General features: G+C 45.6%; 1 long non-coding RNA gene across 1 annotated transcript; it reads right to left on the reverse strand.

Moving 5' to 3' along the window:
* Window positions 1-7,388: 7,388 nt before the first annotated feature.
* Window positions 7,389-8,336, reverse strand: LOC112845589 (uncharacterized). Its single transcript, XR_003218439.1, has 2 exons — window positions 7,950-8,336; window positions 7,389-7,568 (listed from the first exon to the last, which is right to left on the reverse strand). It is a non-coding gene; the product is annotated as an uncharacterized LOC112845589 (long non-coding RNA).
* Window positions 8,337-8,837: the final 501 nt, after the last annotated feature.

An 8,837-nucleotide genomic window follows, 5' to 3' on the forward strand; every position in this document is an offset into this window, starting at 1 on the left:
TCCTGTTCTCATGCTGTCCTACCATGGAAGCACAGCATGAGTAGGGGTCTCTTTTTTTCCTCTTGTACTTCCATTGTAATGTACATTTCAATGTTTTTCTCTAATGCTACCAATCTCCGACCTGTATCCCATGTAATGTCTGTGTTTTATGTGTAAGGTCGGGGGGTCCCATTTCACTGCAGGGCAACCTGCATGTGACGAATAAAGCTTTGATTGATTGATTGATTGATTGAAGCTACGAGAGCACTGAGAGAGTGGGCGCCACCACGGCAGATGACAGCGTGTACGACCGGGTTCAAAACCCGCGTGTGAAAATACAAACGAGCGAGGAGCCAGGAACACGAAGATGTGTATTCCCTTTAGTGCACAACTGTGTAGTCCAGATGCGGACTAAAGGGACACAAGGCTAGAAGGTGTCAGCGGAGCGAGTGTTAAAGCCAGTGCTTGCGCTGATACTTTGTGGCTATGTGTCAGCGCACGAAGACAGTAAAAATGTGAATGTATTTTTAACGTGTATGTTGAGAAAGAATGTTTTAAAAGTATCCGTGCGCATCTGTGTGTATACAGGAATCAAAGTATGAGAGATGCCAAATCACGGCCCGCTCACAGGTTCTTAAACCCACAGCGCGCTCCACTCACTTCTGCCACTTTAGCTCACTGCGATAGTGCGCTGGCAAGTAGTGTGTCGAGGTGAACGCCGCGAGTTCGAGTCCTCGCCTGCCCACAGCAAGTTTTCACTGCTTGACTTGTTGTTGCTGCGTGTGGAGCAAATGGACAAATACTCGTGTATTTGACTTGCATTTCAGCAAGTCGGAGGAAATACAGCAAAAAGCGACCGTGCTCGACGAAGATGCAACGAAGACACAGCCGTAACAGCCTCTCAACTCCGTCTTACAGGACCGCTGAGCAGCGGTTGACTCCACTTCATGAAAAGACAGTATTAATACCCGTAAAGAGTGAGGCTCAAAGCACAAAACAACACATAACGCACAGGAATACCAGTGTGGAGCTATAGAACGAGGTGGAGACAGGCCAGCCTGGACGCTGCTGAACAAAAACCCAATATTAACATACTTCATACTTCACTAGATAGAAGAGGTGCAAGGAGGAAGTCTCAGACCTACTCGGCTGCTACAAGCATTACACCGCGGACAAACTCCACGAGATAGAAGACCTGCGAGGAGAAAGTCTTAAAGCTCACAGCAACCCAGTACTGTACTTCAACTAAAGAGCATATTAACATCCTTCATTATTTACTAGACAGAAGTGCTGTGAGGAAGCAGTCTCGGAGCCGGCTTGAAAACAAATCCACTCAGCTCCTGCAAGTATTACACCCTCGGACAAATTGCTGGCAGCACAGCCTCACTGGTGTGAAACCACGATGTCTTACCCAAACGCGTGGCTGAATGGATTCAGTGACAGCGCGGTGCGCGCTCTCATTGACATGAAGAATTTCCTCTACTGGCTGAGCCGCAGAGTTTTCTGCACCTGCGGGCAAATTCTGTATTCGGTCACGACCAGGCTTCCACCTCTGACTCTGACCATTCAGCTGCGTGGGATCACGCTCACGTTACAGAGAGATGGCCAAGTTCGAAGGATCACCGTTGACCTGCCCCTGTGTGACGGCTGAACGCAAAGACGCATGGAGTTGGACGTCCAAGCATTATCCGTGTGCTCGGTTTAAAAGAAAGTTACCCACGAGAATTTGTCTGTTAAGTTTCAGAGTTTTCATAAAGTGATGACACAGATCAAAATATGCTCTCAACTGTAAGAAGGACATCTTTATTTATTATAGCACACACGCAGAAAACGTGTGCGTTATTGCAGAGAGTATATAACGCGAGGTGGAAATAGCGGATAAGATGCATTGTGATTGACATGTGATGCGCATGTATATGCTGGTGATCGTCAATAAAGCTTCTCTCTCTTGCGAATGAGTTCAAGTGAGAAAATGGATTCAGGCTATTGTGTGTTTATTTCCTCCACATTGTCCTCGGTGCAGTCTCGATATTCACGCCAGAATTCCTGCGTAGTTTCACCTCTGCTAACAGGTTATGGGCCCAGAGTAGCTGAGACTGCCTAGAGAAAGTAAAGTGTTTTTGCCACCTAGGGCGCCACCGCTGCCCTGAGAAATGCTGGTGAGACATTGAGCGAGGGACAATTTGTAGCACTGGTTCGCAAGAAGTGCCAGGATCATGTCACACAAAGTGAATTTGCAATGACTTTTGCCGAATTCATTGGAAAACTATAGAAGCTACGAGAGCACTGAGAGATGGGCGCCACCACGGCAGATGACAGCGTGTACGACCGGGTTCAAAACCCGCGTGTGAAATACAAACCAGCGAGGAGCCAGGAACACGAAGATGTGTATTCCCTTTAGTGCACAACTGTGTAGTCCAGATGCGGACTAAAGGGACACAGGCTAGAAGGTGTCAGCGGAGCGAGTGTTAAAGCCAGTGCTTGCGCTGATACTTGTGGCTATGTGTCAGCGCACGAAGACAGTAAAGAAATGTGAATGTATTTTTAACGTGTATGTTGAGAAAGAATGTTTTAAAAGTATCCGTGCGCATCTGTGTGTATACAGGAATCAAAGTATATGCCAAATCACGGCCCGCTCACAGGTTCTTAAACCCACACAGCGCGCTCCACTCACTTCTGCCACTTTAGCTCACTGCGATAGTGCGCTGGCAGTAGTGTGTCGAGGTGAACGCCGCGAGTTCGAGTCCTCGCCTGCCCACAGCAAGTTTTCACTGCTTGACTTGTTGTTGCTGCGTGTGGAGCAAATGGACAAATACTCGTGTATTTGACTTGCATTTCAGCAAGTCGAGGAATACAGCAAAAAGCGACCGTGCTCGACGAAGATACAACGAAGACACAGCCGTAACAGCCTCTCAACTCCGTCTTACAGGACCGCTGAGCAGCGGTTGACTCCACTTCATGAACAGACAGTATTAACATACCCGTAAAGAGTGAGGCTCAAAGCACAAAACAACACATAACGCACAGGAATACCAGTGTGGAGCTATAGAACGAGGTGGAGACAGCCAGCCTGGACGCTGCGAACAAAAACCCAATATTAACATACTTCATACTTCACTAGATAGAAGAGGTGCAAGGAGGAAGTCTCAGACCTACTCGGCTGCTACAAGCATTACACCCGCGGACAAACTCCACGAGATAGAAGACCTGCGAGGAGAAAGTCTTAAAGCTCACAGCATCCCAGTACTGTACTTCAACTAAAGAGCATATTAACATCCTTCATTATTACTAGACAGAAGTGCTGTGAGGAAGCAGTCTCGGAGCCGGCTTGAAACAAATCCACTCAGCTCCTGCAAGTATTACACCCTCGGACAAATTGCTGGCAGCACAGCCTCACTGGTGTGAAACCACGATGTCTTACCCAAACGCGTGGCTGAATGGATTCAGTGACAGCGCGGTGCGCGCTCTCATTGACATGAAGAATTTCCTCTACTGGCTGAGCCGCAGAGTTTTCTGCACCTGCGGGCAAATTCTGTATTCGGTCACGACCAGGCTTCCACCTCTGACTCTGACCATTCAGCTGCGTGGGATCACGCTCACGTTACAGAGAGATGGCCAAGTTCGAAGGATCACCGTTGACCTGCCCCCTGTGTGACGGCTGAACGCAAAGACGCATGGAGTTGGACGTCCAAGCATTATCCGTGTGCTCGGTTTAAAAGAAAAGTTACCCACGAGAATTTGTCTGTTAAGTTTCAGAGTTTTCATAAAGTGATGACACAGATCAAAATATGCTCTCAACTGTAAGAAGGACATCTTTATTTATTATAGCACACACGCAGAAAACGTGTGCGTTATTGCAGAGAGTATATAACGCGAGGTGGAAATAGCGGATAAGATGCATTGTGATTGACATGTGATGCGCATGTATATGCTGGTGATCGTCAATAAAGCTTCTCTCTCTTGCGAATGAGTTCAAGTGAGAAAATGGATTCAGGCTATTGTGTGTTTATTTCCTCCACAGTTGTCCTCGGTGCAGTCTCGATATTCACGCCAGAATTCCTGCGTAGTTTCACCTCTGCTAACAGGTTATGGGCCCAGAGTAGCTGAGACTGCCTAGAGAAAGTAAAGTGTTTTTGCCACCTAGGGCGCCACCGCTGCCCTGAGAATGCTGGTGAGACATTGAGCGAGGGACAATTTGTAGCACTGGTTCGCAAGAAGTGCCAGGATCATGTCACACAAGTGAATTTGCAATGACTTTTGCCGAATTCATTGGAAAACTATGGAGCTACGAGAGCACTGAGAGAGTGGGCGCCACCACGGCAGATGACAGCGTGTACGACCGGGTTCAAAACCCGCGTGTGAAAATACAAACGAGCGAGGAGCCAGGAACACGAAGATGTGTATTCCCTTTAGTGCACAACTGTGTAGTCCAGATGCGGACTAAAGGGACACAAGGCTAGAAGGTGTCAGCGGAGCGAGTGTTAAAGCCAGTGCTTGCGCTGATACTTTGTGGCTATGTGTCAGCGCACGAAGACAGTAAAGAAATGTGAATGTATTTTAACGTGTATGTTGAGAAAGAATGTTTTAAAAGTATCCGTGCGCATCTGTGTGTATACAGGAATCAAAGTATATGCCAAATCACGGCCCGCTCACAGGTTCTTAAACCACACAGCGCGCTCCACTCACTTCTGCCACTTTAGCTCACTGCGATAGTGCGCTGGCAAGTAGTGTGTCGAGGTGAACGCCGCGAGTTCGAGTCCTCGCCTGCCCACAGCAAGTTTTCACTGCTTGACTTGTTGTTGCTGCGTGTGGAGCAAATGGACAAATACTCGTGTATTGACTTGCATTTCAGCAAGTCGGAGGAATACAGCAAAAAGCGACCGTGCTCGACGAAGATACAACGAAGACACAGCCGTAACAGCCTCTCAACTCCGTCTTACAGGACCGCTGAGCAGCGGTTGACTCCACTTCATGAAAAGACAGTATTAACATACCCGTAAAGAGTGAGGCTCAAAGCACAAAACAACACATAACGCACAGGAATACCAGTGTGGAGCTATAGAACGAGGTGGAAACAGGCCAGCCTGGACGCTGCTCGACAAAAACCCAATATTAACATACTTCATACTTCACTAGATAGAAGAGGTGCAAGGAGGAAGTCTCAGACCTACTCGGCTGCTACAAGCATTACACCCGCGGACAAGTTCCACGAGATAGAAGACCTGCGAGGAGAAAGTCTTAAAGCTCACAGCAACCCAGTACTGTACTTCAACTAAAGAGCATATTAACATCCTTCATTATTTACTAGACAGAAGTGCTGTGAGGAAGAAGTCTCGGAGCCGGCTTGAAAACAAATCCACTCAGCTCCTGCAAGTATTACACCCTCGGACAAACTCCACGAGATAGAAGACCTGCGAGGAGAAAGTCTTAAAGCTCACAGCAACCCAGTACTGTACTTCAACTAAAGAGCATATTAACATCCTTCATTATTTACTAGACAGAAGTGCTGTGAGGAAGCAGTCTCAGAGCCGGCTTGAAAACAAATCCACTCAGCTCCTGCAAGTATTACACCCTCGGACAAATTGCTGCAGCACAGCCTCACTGGTGTGAAACCACGATGTCTTACCCAAACGCGTGGCTGAATGGATTCAGTGACAGCGCGGTGCGCGCTCTCATTGACATGAAGAATTTCCTCTACTGGCTGAGCCGCAGAGTTTTCTGCACCTGCGGGCAAATTCTGTATTCGGTCACGACCAGGCTTCCACCTCTGACTCTGACCATTCAGCTGCCCGGGATCACTCTCACGTTACAGAGGGATGGCCAAGTTCGAAGGATCACCGTTGACCTGCCCCCGTCAATTTCTGGAGGGACACATCCAATTCACCAACGATTGGGTACAAGATTTGTGAGTACGTCGTCATTCAAAGAAAGGTAAGTCAGCTTCAGCTCAAGTAGCTACTGCGAGTAAAATGCGTTTGATTTTCCGCCCGAACATTCCAATTAGTGCAAGCATAAATTCATTCATGAGGGGGAAATTACAGTGAGAACATGTGGAGGCTCTGTTAGATGGATAACATAGTGAGTTCAGTGCATTGATGTGATATTGTCATGAAGGATTTAGTTATTCTGTATGGTTAAAGAAATTGCAATAATTTATTAATGTTTATTATAAATAATCCTAATTATGTATCTTGCTTCCATGTTTGTGTCCTGTGTCACTAAAAATACATTTTATTTTATTTTTATACATTGATTAATGACCTGCAGAATCTCCTTATCATATTACGTGTCCATAATTGTCTCTTAAAGTCGAACTTTATGCTTTCTCCATCTTGAAAGTGATTACATCCTTGCATTACATACTTTAGGTTCATTCTCTGCAGGCAGGTTTCTGAAAGAGAACAGGGAGATTTGGAATATAACATGCAGCGTTCTATAGATGGATACATAAAAAAAACAAAGAAAAATTACATGTATGTGCTAACTTTCTAAACACTGTTACGTTTATGATAAATGGATTAAAAAGTAGATAAAACACATTTATGTCGGCCTTGGCTCATTAAAGTCCTTGTCTTTAAATTAACTTTGTCTGTGTGTGTTCAGGTACTGCACTCTCAAACACTGAATGAACCAGCATTGCAGCCATGGGCCGTTGTGAGCGTCACAGGTTGAAGACCTGTAAGGGCGGAGTCGTGGAGATCTGCACCCATGTCGCTGCTCTTCTGTTGGAAGTAGAAGCCACAGTGCGGATCCGTGGCACCAGGACTGTTACAGATGAACCTACATACTGGGTTTTACCTGGTAATATGACCAAGATACAGCCAGAGGATGGCCATAAGATAGACTTCTCCTCTACAGCTGCCCAAAAAATGTCTCTCGATCAAAACATAAACAGAACATCCGCAGTGACAGGTAAAAGGAGCCGTCCTCAAAAAAGAAAAATCCCACCTGCTATTGTGGAGGTGTTGTCACTGCTATTGGATACTTTGCTGGAACACAGTAAAGCTGTGGGTTGTGGGAATGACCCATAATGTTTTATTTTAGGGGTCTAGATTTATGCCTGAAGTGCACTGCCATGTAAATAATTTGCATTTACTGAATATGTAGTGACTGAGTACCACTGTTCAAACGTTGAATAAAGAAACAAACGAATTTTTGCCTTTTGTTTTTTATTAAAACCACTTTATAGAACATCACATCAGTTACAATGTAGAATCAATGTCATTTATAGTTTACAAATGACAAAATGTTTACACAAAATCATGACAGCGTTTACATGATATTACCAACTACTAACACTACTTAATTTACTGTATCTTTTGAAAAATTACCGCTATTTATACAGCGCAAGACTTAAGAATATTTAACAGGCACAAGTTTCATTTTTCCCTGGTTTTACTACCACACTGTTCACCAAAACGCAGCAAACCTTCACCATCTTATCCAGAAGGGTCACATCTTCACCCTCACATGGAAGAAGTAATCTGATTGGCATGGCGGTATGTTTGAAGCAGGGATTTCGGAGTGCCCCTTGTGTAGCGCTGGAACCCAGTCACGATGTGTTTCATCCATTTCATAGGCTGGTTTGCCTGCAATAATGCCAAATAATTAGCAACTGTATAAATAGAACGTAGTTCTGCAAAATCACTCATTAGGATGTTTGTTCTAATTTGCTATGACCTCAGAGTGCATCGAAAATAAAACTAATAGGCTATAAAGAGTGATATGAACTGTTGGATTGTGTGTCCACAGGTGTTTTGCGTCACAATAAAATGACGGTAAAAGGCTCCGCCCACCTTCTATCCATGTCTCACCATGCAACGACTTTGTGAATGGACTGGACAAGTGTAGTGGTAGAGTCCTCCGTCAGGAATAAGATATGTGTGTCGACTTTTTATTCTCCCTTAAAATTATTATGCCATAACGCTGCACAGAGCAGCTCTGCTAACATGAACATATTTAGAGCTTACCGGAATGAAAATGTCTGGAGCACCAACAGATATTTGGAGATGGAAGAGAGCTGGATATCAGCTCGTCTCACAGCTGCTATCCAGACTAGACGTCTTCTTTGGTAACATCTGATACATGAGCTGCCTCATGTTGCTTCCAGGTGGGGAAAGAATGAAAAGATAAACCATTTCAAGCTTATTCCCTTGTCGGTCGTGCAATCTAACATTACAACCGACCGCACAGCAAGAAGGAACCATAGCTGGTGTTATCCGTGTGCTTTCGCTCCTCTTCCGCTAGCGCTTTGTTTGGGCCAGAAACATTGTTGAGTCACTTCCGGTATTTCAGACAATCCCTTTCCGTCAAGAGCCACTTGTTAATTTGTTGCGGACTTGTTATTTTGTTGTCAATTTTTTATTTGCCTTTTTTTATGTAGAAGTGTTTCTAAAATGTTATTTGTTGTCTATGTTGTAAATGTGCTTTGCACTTCCCAGCCACCATACGTATATCTTCTTTTGTGATAAATAATCCAAGTGTAATCTACAAACGGTGAGTTTGCCTATGGCAACACAAATAAAATGACAATAATATCAATAAAAGTTACTCTCGCACTTCAACAAAACAGCATGTCTCCTGTCCGTCTGTGTACATCAACAAGCAATTGCTGTCGGTGCATAGCTCCGTGCTGTAGGACGGTGAGCTCGGAGCTGTAGGACGGTAAGCGCCGTGCTGTAGGACGGTGAGCTCGGAGCTGTAGGATGGTGAGCTCGGTGCTGTAGGACGGTGAGCTCGGAGCTGTAGGACGGTAAGCGCCGTGCTGTAGGACGGTGAGCTCGGAGCTGTAGGAGGTGAGCTCGGTGCTGGCGGAGCTCGGAGCTGTAGGACGGTAAGCGCCGTCCTGTGGGACGGTC

Source organism: Oreochromis niloticus, unplaced genomic scaffold (assembly GCF_001858045.2).
Source record: "Oreochromis niloticus isolate F11D_XX unplaced genomic scaffold, O_niloticus_UMD_NMBU tig00007982_pilon, whole genome shotgun sequence".
Taxonomy (NCBI): Eukaryota; Metazoa; Chordata; class Actinopteri; order Cichliformes; family Cichlidae; genus Oreochromis; species Oreochromis niloticus.